Below are 15,126 nucleotides of genomic sequence, written 5' to 3'. Positions count from 1 at the left end.
TCGTTTCACGACACGTCATGACATTTTTAGTTGTTTTACTATGGTTACTACTGAAAAGGCAAGGCAAAGTAAGGTTAGGTTTATTATTATTCGTTATGTGTGGTTAGTTAGAAATCTTTCATTTATTATTAACTGACGAGGATAGCAGTTTTACATAGATCGAGGCTTTTCATTAACTCAAGAGTAATTAGTTACAAACTGTGGTCCTAGTTCGGAACAACGTCAAACCATTTTCATTTTTAAACATCGCGAAGTAATTTGGAAAAGGTGACCATTCGGGTCTCAGCAGATGTCGCCGCTTTTTAGCAAAATATTTTAAGGAAAATCCATCTCTCTACCGAGGAGTCAAGACGGGAGTAGATGTCCAATTGTTCAAGCGCTCTCCTGGCCTCAGACCACGTATAGTGAGCGTCTCCCAGCTTTTCTCAGTGATCAGGCAACATTCCTTTTCTTGAAATAGCGACTCGAGATCCTCGTCGGTTCTCTCCTTATTCGAGATCGGCGTCTTCTTCGGGGAAAATGACCGGTACAAAACCTGAGCAGGTGGACGGGGCAGAATTCCCCGCTCTAGGTTCTTTTTTTGACCCTTTGCGAGCTCATCCTCCCAGTGAGTATACCTAGACCCTAAGTGATAATTTTCTCTTGGGATTGGCATAGGCTCTATTATCCTTCAAGGTCCTTTCCCGCACCTTTTCCCCGTTTCAAACCATTTCTGCACAGTGGAGGTAATCATTCATAGCTTCTTGCTCGCTTATTGTTGGTAAACCTCCCTTCTAAACGGGGCGGCTAACGTATTCCACCACATAGAAGTTTGATCTGTAGGGACTCCCCTCAATCACAAGTATGATGTTGTAAGGATACATTTGGGTATCCTTCTCAGCTGCGACCACAATGTCCTGTCCCTGCCATTCAAATTTTATGGCTTGGTCAGAGTTGATGGGACTGCGCTGGCAAAGTGTATCCAGGGTCTTCCTAAGAGCATGTTGTAGTTGGTCGTGATCACCATGACTTGGAATTCCACCGTGAAAGAGGCAGGCCCAACTTGGATCTGTAGGTCTACTTTTCCCAGGGAATCACTTTGGGATCTATCAAATCCTCTGATGTTTGGCCCGCTCTGGTGGATTTTGCTCATGTCACAGCCGAGCTATGTTAATGTAGTGATGAGAGTTGAGGCCCGATCCACTATCCACAAGCACTCTCCCTATTGCCTTGCCACAATATTCCAAGGTGATGTTAAGAGCTCTGTTGTGGGAGGTTCCTTCTGTTGGCAATTCTTCTCTGGAGAAGCAGATTTTATGTTCTCCGATGATGTGGGCTACCAACCTAGCCAAGTCTTCGTTACTCGTACCAGTTGGTACGTGTGCATCATCTAACACCCTCATGAGGGCCTGCCTGTGTGATGGATAGCTGGCCAATAATGATAACACCGATATTTGTGTTGTGTCTTCTTCAGATGTTCAGTGATGGAGTAGTCTTTTGGTTGCATAAGCCGCTAGAAATCTTCATCTTCTCCTTCGGTTATTGCTCTCTTTTGGGTGTTTTCTCTTCTTACGGCATTCTAAGCCAGTTCTTCAGGAGTATAACATCTCCCCAAGCGGGTCATGCCTTGAGCCATGGCTATTTGTACAATAATTGGCTCTTTAGGGGTAGGTGCAATTTATTGTGCTATCTGGCTACCACGGGTCTTTGGGACCAAAGTCCTAAACCTTGACATAGCTTTTGTGGCTCCCGGTGCTGGGATTAAAACTTTGAAATTGGGGCGCTCCTGGAGTGTGAGGAAGGCTACTGTTTGTTCCAGGAATTCAACTGCTTTAGGGACCAATGCTCTGCATCTTCCCAGTCCTTATCCCTCTCAATCATGTGGACCCTATTGTTTCCATGGTTGGGTAATGGGTTCATATACATTGGGAGCTACAATTTCCAGAATGATTTCCCTTTTGTCGATCAGATCTCAAATTTTGTGCTTGAGATTTATGCAATCTTCTGTGTTGTGCCTATTTTCTCTTTGAATAGTAGCGCGAGTACGATCGACTTCAACAGAATACTGTTCCCCGTTTGTCTTTTTTGGAGGAACCTTCTGGATTAGGCCTGCGACCAATAGCCTTTCGAAGAGCCAAGCCCTAGGCTCGAGAAGTATTGTGAATTCTCTTGCTCTCGAATGCAGGACGTAAAGCATTATATGTTGGGGCAGTGGTTGATTTTGATAATTCTGAGGTGGTTGATATGCTTGTGGCGGGTTATTTGGTGATGGGCGGTAGTTTTGTTGAGGTGGTTGATATGTTTGTTGTGGTGGGGTTTGGTAATCAGGAGCGGACACACTGACACTGGGTAAAGCCGTGTAAGCTGGTACAGTAGTGGTGAAGCTTGGCTGCACGTAATAGACAAATACGGGATTGTAGGCAGGCGTAGAGTAACTTATGAGTGGAATGATGTGGAAGGATTGTGGTTCTTTCGGGCTTGGGTTCGGAATGTGGGATATGCTTGCCACGTCCTCTTTCTTCGTCTTTGAAGATTCCCGCAGTAGTTTGTTTGGATGCTTTGTTGAAGATGCTGACTATTTTCCCAGATTTGAAACCATCTTCTATGGCCTCTCCCATTTTGACCAACTCAGCAAATGGCCTCCCAGCCATGGATAGCATTCGGTCATAGAAGTCAGGCTCCTGGGACCTAATGAACACGGAGACTAATTCTTCATCACACATTGGTGGCTGCACACGGGCTGCCTCGGCCCTCCACCTACTTGCAAACTCCCTATAGTTTTATGTTGACTTCTGTTTGACCTTTTCGAGGTAGTAGCGGTCGGGCACTATTTCGACATTAAAGCGAAATCTCTCCATGAAGGATTCTGCCATGTCCTCCAAAGTGAGCCATTAGTGCATGTCTTGAGTTGCGAACCACTCAGCAGCTTCCCCAGTCAGACTCTGACTGAATAGTCGCATAATCAAAGGTTCATTTTTCTTAACCCCGACCAATTGGTCACAGTAAGACCGGAGGTGTGCCTTGGGATTCCCTGTCCCATTAATCATTTCAAATTTTGGGATTTTGAATCCTTCCAGTAATTCCAAATCCGGATGCATGCATAGGTCATCGTATCTTAGGCCCGTAGCCTTCCTTGCGGACTTGCTGGATCTTTCTAGTAACTCATCTATCTTCTTTTCCATATCTTTCTCAAGCTTATCCTGTTCGGCCCTCTAGGCCTTTTCTATTTCCTCATAATAATCTAGCTCTTTATGCCCTGGGAAGAATTCACATTGGGATGTTCGGGGTGAAGAAAGATACTTGGTGGGTGGGATGGTTGGTGGTTTGCCTAGTTGGTGGGCCTGGAACACGTACTTAGTTTGTCAGATTGATGAATACCGGTTGGGGTACCGGGTAAGAAGGGACCGAGTGAGAAGTTCCTGAGATTTAAGTGAATTTTTTTGGTGGTGAGGTGCGGTAAGAAGGTCCCGTGTGGCTAGGGTTGGTGGATTTTAGTAAAGGTGGGATGTTTCCTGGTGGGTATATATGAAAGTGATCGGGCATTGGGGACCTTAGTGCAGGAAAGGGAGGAGGAGGCCTCCTTTCTTCCGTCGAGGCATCCTTGTCCGTATTGGTTGCCTTATTCCTAGCCATCTTTTCTTCGACGGTCATGACGGCAGTCAGTAATGTCGCGATCACATCTTGGGACGATACTTCATGTGGGTCTTGGGTATCTCTTTTGCGGAGAATGAGCTCATTTCCATTACGGGGTATACCAGTCATCTTCTCTTTTCCTTTGTCTGAGAGGGATGCTAACGCGGCTTTGAATCTCATGAAGTATGCCAGCTTTCGATACTACGCTAATCAGCCTCGTTCTATAAGATAAGAATAACTCAATTGTAGACAAAGTTAGTTACTTGGATATAAATTTAAAACAAGATATCACACATTGGTATTTAAAGCACACGTAGCATATAAAGTCATACATTAAAGCTTGAATTTTTTTTTGATCTTTTGTTCTAAAGGTTCGGATGTTATGGGCCTTTTATGTTTGGGTGGATGTTGGTTTAATGTGCTTTATGGCTGACTTACTTTGGCAAACCCTTTTCATGTTACAAAAATTAAACAATTGGGGGGGAGGGGGGGGGGGGGGGAAATATAATTCATATTATATAGGGATCGAGTCTTACGTAGACTGCCTATGTATCCCACCAGGGGAAATCAGGCCCTATCATAGTTCATTTACAAAGAAGGATATATATTTTCCATAAATATCCTTTAGGCTAACCCTAACTAAAGACATCCCCAAACTAGGCCCGGATAGGGCTTCCCGCATATCCCATCATAGGTGCGTCAGGTCGGCGCAGTTCCTTACAATATTTATGGGGGAGGGGGTTAACTCTTTATGTTACACCTTGAAAAATTTCGCGTTATCAAGACTGTGGACGGCTTAGTATGAGCTCGGGGGAGAGCAGAGTTACACAAGGATTATGAATGAAGATTATGTTATCTGAGCATAAGAACATATATATGACATTTGGAGAGTGTATGGAGTAAATCGGTTAACATGATCACTCGATGATAGCCCTCGAAACCATGAGTTAAGGTGGGGCTCACATGTCAGAATTTTATAAAGGATATATTATAAGTGATACAAGTAGTACATAGAAAGTGGAGCAAGTCCTAAGAAGGACCCATAAGCCAAATATGGACATAAGCCCTCCAAAAGGACGATTTAAGGAAACGTTTTCGGATGAGTTGACTTGGAGGGGCAAAAACGGCATTATAAGTTTGGAATTTGGAAAAACACCAAGAACAAAAGTTGTAGATAATTGAAAGATATTTCCAACCAAAGGTCATGGACCCTCACACGATGTCAGAATCAAGAGTTATGGCCATTTTAAGAGCAAGACCCTAAGCTGCCAAATGGCTCCGCGGGCCCCACGTGAGAAGGTCGGTGAAACCGACCTAGGAGGGGTATAAATACCCCATCAACCCCATTCTTTCAGCATAATAACATTCCAAAGGGTCCTACAAAATTCTCTACACCTCCCCCAAGCATTATAGTCCGATAAATCAAGAATTTGACAAGATTACGCCAAACTAGTCCGTGAAAGGTGATTGTTCTTGCTTCTACTTAAGCTTGGTGTTGGAAAAGGTTGATGTGGCTGAGTTTTTTTCAAGTATAAGGTATGTTATTTATCCCATCTTTTATGTTGAGTTTATTTGAAGGTTTAGCAAGCCTTAAAAATGAAACTAGTAAGGGAGAAAAGGTCATAGAGTGTTGTATTGTAGTTGTTGTGTTTATGGGCTGTTTTGAACGTGTTGTGGCCGTGTGGATGGACTGATTTACGCATACAAAAATGGTATCTAACATTATTTGCATGTTGATGAGATTATACTCCTTGATTGGAATGGAAGAAAGTGCATATTGTTGTTGTATGTTGAAAAACGTCGTGTGGGATGTTTATGGAATATGTTGGTATGAATAATAGTGTTGTTGATGTTGGTATTATTGTTGTTGTTGATTGGTTGCTGAATTGTAATTTTAGGCTAGGCATATAAACAGGGGAGATGCTGCCCGATTTTCGGCAGAATGTGGAGTAGTTTGATTTGAAATTTGGAACAAGTGTGCAACAAAGAGTCTAACGTTAGTGTGAATCCTTTTAAGTGTAGGCTTACGAGCTTGTAAGAATAAGAGTAGCTAATAAGAGGTGGAACAGGTATGTAAAGCTTACCCTTTCTTTCTTTTGGCATGTCTTAGATGTAAGTAAGATATGATACGAGCCTTAGGGTAACTTTATTCACAAGATCCGAGCATATCTACGATTCTTATTCGCTCCTTGATGTTAGCATTCCTAATGTAGTCGAGCTATGATCTTTGTGTCTCTTGTATGATTGGATAGTACATATTGCATAAAGAGTTCTTGTTCCTAAAGGGTTCTATGTTGAATAAGGTCTCTAACTTTCATAGACGGGCTCGGATCGCTTCGATGCGTTCGTAGAAGATTCCATAACGAGTAATGCCCGTAACTTTTATGGGCGGGCTCGGATTGGTTTGATACATGTCTACGATCCCTCAAATTTCTCTTTAACGTAGTCCTAATTGCATTTAGAACGGATTTAATATGACTATCGTTTGATACTCGAGCGTTGAATTGTCTACTTATCCATTGAGTCTTAAAAGTTGATTTATATGCATATGGTTTCTCACTACTCTGCTCGTGCGAGCTGTTATTACTTCTTTCACTGAGTCCCGGGCCAGGACACGTATTCGTGCACAACTCCACCGCATTATTCACCGAGTCCCTCACTAGAGGGCCGGGACACATTATATGTACATGTATATGATGATTTTATTTACCGAGTCCCTCACTAGAGGGCCGGGACACGTTATGTATATGCATATGTACTACATGATATTGACATGCATGAGGTACGGTTCAAAGGCAAGCCTTGTGGTTTTCCAGTTACTGTACTACTTTTCTATACTCCTTATTTCAGTATGATCCTATTTACTGTATTTCATGCTTTACATGTTCAATACACATTCCGTACTGACCCCCTTTCTTCGGGGGACTGCGTTTCATGCCACGCAGGTGTATACAGATGAGTAGAGGATATTAGTTGAAGATGATCATTTGGATTGGCGAGCTCCACTTCCTTCGGAGGTCTTTGCCGAGTCGAGTATCTATGTTATGGTATCTGATTTATGTTAGAGACTTTGCGACGAGTCACGTGTATAACATGTCGGCACTTGTAAGCGGCTGCGTAAGCCGATGTGTACCAATATGCATTATGTTACAAATTTCATATGATTACAGATTTTACTTGATTTGAGAAAGACGAAAAGCATGTTTTTTTTGAAAAGCTTACATTACGTACTCATTTCATGATTTAAGAGTCCAGTAAGATTATGAGTATCACAAGGATTAGCGGGTTCGCTCGGCCCTAAGTAAGGATCGGGTGCCTATCACGCTCTATCAAAAGTTGGGGTGTGACAAATTGGTATCAGAGCAGTTTGTCCTAGGGGTTGTCTGCAAAGTCATGTCCAGTACAGTCCTGTTTATGGTGTGAAGCGTGCCACATTTATAAACAGGAGGCTACGGGGCATCTAGGGTGGTTACTCTTCTTTCACATCTGAGATCGTGTCATAGAGCCAAGTCATAGGGAATGAGATTCCTTATACTAACTTTTGACTTTCAGCAGAAGAATGGCATCGACAGAAAAAGGTGACTAGCGATATTGGAAGTTACAAAGCACGCGGGTAGGCAAAGGTATGAAAGATATATGTCGGGTAAGATATTGAAGTACGATTGAAATACAAGTTGAAGATTAAAAGGGAAAGTAAACAGAAAGTGTAACAGTGCGGTTTGAGTTGGGCATACGAGGTATGTTCATCATTTTCATCGTTGTTGATATCGGGAGCCCTATGTGGCCATGATATGATACGATATATATATATATATATATATATATATATATGAGGCATTGTTGGTATTCCCTGCGTGCAGGTCTTGAGAAAGTAAGAAATACAGAGGAAACTCTGCCAAAATTTTCCTGGAAATAAAAAGAGAATGAGATATAGGTTTGTGATATGACTTGAAAGGTCGTACTAATAGTAATGATAGGATTTGACTAAGTTACGAGTACGGCTGACCTCGAGAAAGAAGTTAATTGCGGAATTGGAAGTAATAGTATGATTAAGACAAGAGTACAGAGGAAAAGAATTGTGATGGATATGAATGTATTGATAAGACAGCTTGCGAGATATTAAGGATAAAGTTGATCAGAAAGGGTAAAGGGGTTAAGAAGTGTTACATTACAGGATTGATTACGAATAAGATATAATGTGAATATAATGGGGATTGTTACGAAAATGAGTAAAGCCTAGTGAGGAAGTGACTAAAAGATATGACGTGATCTATGTGACTAAGGTATAAAAGCGAGCTGTAGAACAAATAGGGATGAATGAAACACATTTTGAAAATGAGAAAGGGGTTATGCAGAAGTGACGCGGTCTGAAGGATACACGGGTGGCATAAGATTCCTCATGCGCAGGGTAAAAGAGGAGCATAGACTAGAGAAATGGTAAGGGAATTCCAAAGGAAGCATCTAAGATAAATGTAGTTAATTGAGTAAGAGTATAGGACGAAAGGGAAATATATAGCTACGGACCTAAAGGTGCAGTGCGACGATAAGGTGATAAGACAAGACTATCATTAAGATGAACTTGATATGATTTTGAGTAGGTTAGAAGTCGGCACAGGGTACACAATAAAGGTAAAGAGCATAAGGTATAAAGGAGTACCGCGTGCATACGACTTCACCTCGGAAATAGTGGAATCCTTAAAGGACAAAGACGGTAGGCTGGAGGAACAAGTGATGTATTGTAAATGTATTAGAGGAAACAGATGATATAAATTGGGATGAAGATAGCGTTTCAAGAGGACTCTGGACACTTATCGTCGGAATAAAAGTGCCGCCTAATTGAGGTTGGAAATGAGGACATAGGACAAAGTATAATCGGGTAATAGTATAAGTACACCTTAAGGGGGAAGTGTGGCCAGGAAATGCAAGTGTGAGATGGAAACCATTGACACTGCAATACATTTGACATAGATGTTTAAATTTTAAATGGGATCCCCTGTTGAAACAAGTTAGTAAGATCTGAAAGCCAGCAATAAAGGGGTGGAGTCAGAAGAGTAAGAGACCCTTTCTAATTCGGAGGGGGGTGTGTTATGAGAACGTTTTGAAATCTGCTAAGACTTCAACTTACTCCAGATTATGTGATGAAGGTCATGCGGTGAGGTGGACGCTATCGTACTAGCATTAAAGCATCGTATTTCATCAGAGTTCCAAGGTTAAGCGTGCTGGAGTGAGAGAAATTTTAGGATGGGTGACCCCCTGGGAAGTGTACTAAAAGTCCTATAAAGTCAGACATAGGAGAGCCAAACGGGAAGCTAGAGTAGCCTAAGGGGAATTAGAGTATATAGAGTGGGTGGAAACCTTAAGAGGTTGCGTAGGCCGAGGCGGACTAGACCGGTGAAGAGAAAGAAGATGCATCACAACTCTAGAATTAGGGTGGGTTTGAATGGCGTTTGGAAATATTTTGTAAGCGAGATGGTAGTAATTATATGTGTACGTATGTATATGATATCCCATACATGGCTATATCAGCGGGTATGTGTGTCCCAGCAATCGACGTTGCGGCATAGTGGAGGCATTGGTCGGACAGGGTAGTAAGGTTAAAGTGACATACGTTATCAGGCAAGCGGATGTTATTTTCGCTACAGGGTAAGCTTGGAAAGTTCCATTACAATGATAGTTGGAAAAGAAAGAAAGTGAGTAGATAGAAGGTAAGGACATCAAAATGTCGGACAAATTGAAAAGTAAGAAACACGAGTGAGTAAAGCCTCCAAGGGAGACGACGGGCAAAGCACGGGACTATTTGGGTAAACATTCGAAGGTAGGCGAGTGAAAGGGATAGAGTGTGGTAGTGTGGAACAAAAGAGAAATGTGTGGGGTTGGAGAATAGACTCGACAAGTGGGACGAAAAGATAGTGACCACGACGAGGAATGAGAAGTAAGAGAAAGAATGATTAGGCCGTGCAACGATGTTAAGAGATTTCTAACTCTCGAAAGATAAGTGCCGAAGGCGATGGATATCTCAAAACTGTTGGTGTATTAGGACCTCCTTAATAAGAGGGGAAGGACATATTGGACTTGAAAGGAATTATGGCGTTCCCATGCTCCAGAAGGGGAAATTTATTAGCTCGGAGCCGAGTTCAAACATATCGGCATATCGGGAAGGTATCGAGAAGGAGGCGAGAACGAATTGACAATTGTAATAAAAGAAACAACGGTTGGTAGTTTGGAAATTTTTGAAGGAATGAAAAGGCACTGCTCCTATGAATGGAAATAAAAGAGTTCACCGAATATTAGAAAACCTCCTACAATAGGAAGTGAGGAAAATCGAAGGAGTGAATAAAGGAAGGGAAAGGAGTATGACAAGGTAGGCTGCAAGCGAATGTTAGTATGGAGGGGATATGTGGAGTAGAATGAACCAGGAGAAGGAAAGACCGTGACTAAGATGGAATATACTTTATACAAGTCGTACAAGAGTAGTTATGTTACCTATGAATATTTATATGCTAGGGATGAGACCAAGCGGGTCCGTAATGAGAAAAGTTTGGATTCAGTAATAACAATACGATTATAATATTCTAGGTGCATTAAGGAAAGAAGTAAAGGTGGGTTAAACTAAATTACCAAGATGAAGTTAGTACTGAAGGAAAACAGGACATGGCTATGGGTGAACCAAAGACCTATCCCGATACCGGTTGCAAGATAAGAGGAGAGAAGACAAAGTAAAACATAAGGATTAGGGAAGCCACGCTAAGGTATTTCTTGGGCTAATTTGAGCACTTTCGCATATTCTTGTAAAGATTGCAACATAGTGTGGGACAGGAAAGTTGAGAGCAAGATCCGAGCAAAGGGACAATAGGAGAGTTTGAATTAAAGATAAAGATACGACACGAGATAATGTGCCTAGAATGTCCAAGATGAGTAAAAGGGGATTATAAGACGATTTAAGCAAGATGATCGAACTAGTCAAGTTACTAAAAGAGGGTGAATTTATATGTCAAATTCTTTCGAGAATCATACCCAAATTTGATGATAGTTAAAGCGAGGAGCGGCTATGTAGAGTTACTTTGTATATGAGGGGACTTCATTGCTACTTGATAACTAACTCCAAAGATAGAGACTAAGAGTTTAAGGTAGAGTGACATACTAAGGTCTTTTAAAGGAGTCGAGAAGAAATACATGAGGCTGAAGATTCCAGAATATGGACTTCATGACAAACTTACCTCGCACTGCGGAAATATGACTCTTCTAGGGTATTCTCTGTGGATGATGTCCAGGTAGCAGAAGAGCTAGCGTACGAGGAAAACCCTGTAGCTACCGGATCGTCAGGCGAGGAAGTTGCGTACTAAAAACGTGACTTCGGTTAAGGTATTGTGGCGGAACAATAACAGGGAAGAGATGACCTAAGAAGCCGAAGAGGAGATGAAGAATAAGTATCCCTACTTATTTCCTATGCCTACAGGTAATCTAAATTCCTAGAGTGGTTATGTTGATCGATAAATAAACTGTATGTGGTAGCTATAAAAGGAAGTCCCCCAAAGTGCCTATAATACCCTGTAAGACTAGTTTAACATTCGAGGACGAATGTTTCTAAGGGGGGAAGGATGTTACACCTTAGAAAATTTCGCGTTATCAAGAGCGTGGAATGACTTAGTATGAGCTCGGGGGAGAGCGAGTTACACACAAGGATTATGGATGAAGATTATGTTATCCGAGCATAAGAACATATATATGACATTTGGAGAGTGTATGGAGTAAATCGGTTAACATGATCACTCGATGATAGCCCTCGAAACCATGAGTTAAGGTGGGGCCCACATGTCAGAATTTTATAAAGGATATATTATAAGTGATACAAGTAGTACATGGAAAGTTGAGAAAGTCCTAAGAAGGACCCATAAGCCAAATATGGACATAAGCCCTCCAAAAGGATGATTTAAGGAAACGTTTTCGGATGAGTTGACTTGGAGGGGCAAAAACGGCATTATAATTTTGGAATTTGGAAAAACACCAAGAATAAAAGTTGTATATAATTGAAAGATAATTCCAACCATATATCGTGGGCCCTCACACGATGTCGAAATCAAGAGTTATGGCCATTTTAAGAGCAAGACCCTAAGCTGCCAAATGGCTCCGCGGGCCCCACGTGAGAAGGTCGGTGAAACCGACCTAGGAGGGGTATAAATACCCCATCAACCCCATTTGTTCAGCATAATAACATTCCAAAGGGTCCTATAAAATTCTCTACACCTCCCCCAAGCATTATAGTCCGATAAATCAAGAATTTGACAAGATTACGCCAAACTAGTCCGTGAAAGGTGATTGTTCTTGCTTCTACTTAAGATTGGTGTTGGAAAAGGTTGATGTGGCTGATTTTTTTTCAAGTATAAGGTATGTTATTTATCCCATCTTTTATGTTGAGTTTATTTGAAGGTCTAGCAAGCCTTAAAAATGAAACTAGTAATGGAGAAAAGGTCATAGAGTGTTGTATTGTAGTTGTTGTGTTTATGGGCTGTTTTGAACGTGTTGTGGCCGTGTGGATGGACTGATTTACGCATACAAAAATGGTATCTAACATTGTTTGCGTGTTGATGAGATTATACTCCTTGATTGGGATGGAAGAAAGTGCATATTGTTGTTGTATGTTGAAAAACGTCGTGTGGGATGTTTATGGAACATGTTGGTATGAATAATAGTGTTGTTGAAGTTGGTATTATTGTTGTTGTTGATTGGTTGCTGAATTGTAATTTTAGGCTAGGCATATAAACAGGGGAGATGATGTCCGATTTTCGGCAGAATGTGGAGTAGTTTGATTTGAAATTTGGAACAAGTGTGCAATAAAGAGTCTAACGTTAGTGTGAATCCTTTTAAGTGTAGGCATACGAGCTTGGACGAATAAGCGTAGCTAATAAGAGGTTGAACAGGTATGTAAAGCTTACCCTTTCTTTCTTTTGGCATGTCTTATATGTAAGTAAGATATGATACGAGCCTTGGGGTAACTTTATTCATAAGATCCGAGCATATCTCCGATTCTTATTCGCTCCTTGATGTTAGCATTCCTAATATAGTCGAGCTATGATCCTTGTGTCTCTTGTATGATTGGATAATACATATTGCATAAAGAGTTCTTGTTCCTAAAGGGTTCTATGTTGAATAAGGTCTCTAACTTTCATAGACGGGTTCGGATCGCTTCGATGCGTTCGTAGAAGATTCCATAACGAGTAATGCCCGTAACTTTTATGGGCGAGCTCGGATTGGTTTGATACATGTCTACGATCCCTCAAATTTCTTTTTAACGTAGTCCTAATTGCATTTAGAACGGATTTAACATGACTATCGTTTGATACTCGAGCGTTGAATTGTCTACTTATCCATTGAGTCTTAAAAGTTGATTTATATGCATATGGTTTCTCACTACTCTGCTCGTGCGAGTCGTTATTACTTCTTTCACTGAGTCCCGGGCCAGGACACGTATTCGTGCACAACTCCACCGCATTATTCACCGAGTCCCTCACTAGAGGGCCGGGACACGTTATATGTACATGTATATGATGATTTTATTAACGAGTCCCTCACTAGAGGGTCGGGACATGTTATGTATATGCATATGTACTACATGATATTGACATGCATGAGGTACGTTTCAAAGGCAAGCCTTGTGGTTTTCCAGTTACTGTACTACTTTTCCATACTCCTTATTTCAGTATGATCCTGTTTACTGTATTTCATGCTTTACATGCTCAGTACACATTCCGTACTCACCCCCTTTCTTTTCGTTCATGCCGGTGTGTATACGGATGAGCAGAGGATATTAGTAGAAGATGTTCAAATCGGATTGGCGAGCTCCACTTCCTTCGAGTCGCCGAGTCGAGTATCTATGTTATGGTATCCTGTTTATGTTAGAGACTTTGTAGCATCGAGTCACGTGTATAACATGTCGATCTTGTAAGTGGTCATGTAAGCCGATGTATCATTATGCATTATGTTACAAATTTCATATGATTACAGATTTTACTTGATTTGAGAAAGACGAAAAGCATGTTTTTTTTTTAAAAGCTTATATTACGCACTCATTTCATGATTTAAGAGTCCAGTAAGATTATGAGTATCATGAGGATTAGCTGGTTCGCTCGGCCCTAAGTAAGGATCGGGTGCCCATCACGCCCTATCAAAAGTTGGGGTATGACATTTTATATGCAAAAATTGGGGACACCTAATATCTACCCAAAATATATCTCCACGAGTCGCTGTCCTTACGAACTCGCTTTCTCATTTTTCCTTTCTTCTTAGTCTTTGTGGCGGGAGGATGACCAAAATCTCTCCCGTACTGATCTTGTGCTCGAGCTCGAATTTGAACGCGTAACATTCTTCAATGTCACGTCCCATAGCTCCGGTATGGTACAAGTAAAATTTGCTCTTATTGGGCCCTAATGGAGCTGGTTCGTGGACAGGCTACATGGGTCTGATTTTCCTTAAAGTAGCCAGAGTTAAGAAGATGCGGGCGTATGATTCCTTGAAGACTGTGAAATCATATTGCAAAATTTGAGTACCAGCGGTGACCCCCTTCTCCGGGGTTAATAGGGTCATAGACTAGGAGGGTGTGTGGTCCCCAAAAAGTCCCAATGATCCTATCATCGATCAAGCTACAAATCCTCTTCCTTAATCCAAGGCACTCATTCAAGGTATGACTCACCTGGTTGTAGTGAAATGGGCACTTTTTGTAGACATACACCCCCTCGGGCAGCAGCAATCTAGCCCTTATGGTGAAGGACACTCCCGTGGCGATCATCCTTTCGAATACCTCCTTACAGGTGACGGGTTGCGGGGACACTCTGAATGGAGAGGAATAGGCTTTGAAGGCAATTCCCCACTAATCGGGTTGGAAGGCCAGCTCTCCTAAAATTCTCTGACGCCATAGTAAAGGTCGTAGGTACCAGCATGGGTGAGGGTGCATAGAAGTCAGATTCCTTGTTGGTTGGGGCATAGTAGTCAGATTCACCATTCATGTCATTCTCTTCTACTTGAAACTTGGGACACATCTCAATTGGTTCCTCTTCTCCCTCGACCTCTACGTCGATAGGCTCTAATTCTTTTTCTTCCATATCTTAGAGCTCTTCCTCTGCCTCTTCTAGCTCTTCTTCCACTATGGGTTCTTCCTCCTCAATGGGTTTGGAGGCTTCCTGTTAAGGCTCCGACTCTTCTTACGGGTCTGATTCAATCACCCACGGGTCTATCCTTGCTTCTCTGTCTTCATTCACTCCTTCTGGGGTCCCTTCTCTAGGAGTCATAGGCCTTCTCTCTAAGGGTATATAATTCAAGACACAATTCTCTCTTCTTCGGGACATTCCCATGTGCTCTCGAGGCAGCCTTACTCCGGCGTATTCTCAACCATACCTAATTTTACCCCTCAATTTTTTTTCCTTTTCGGAGGTCTTTTCCTTTGTAACCCTTATCCCGCATCCGGGTTTTTCTCCTAAAGTCCGCCCCTTCTCCCTTTATTCCCCTTGTAAGTCAACCTTT

The sequence above is a fragment of the Lycium ferocissimum genome, chromosome 9 (assembly GCF_029784015.1).
Source record: "Lycium ferocissimum isolate CSIRO_LF1 chromosome 9, AGI_CSIRO_Lferr_CH_V1, whole genome shotgun sequence".
Lineage (NCBI taxonomy): Eukaryota > Viridiplantae > Streptophyta > Magnoliopsida > Solanales > Solanaceae > Lycium > Lycium ferocissimum.
The sequence above is the reverse complement of the archived record's forward strand: the minus strand, read 5'-3'. Positions refer to the sequence as shown.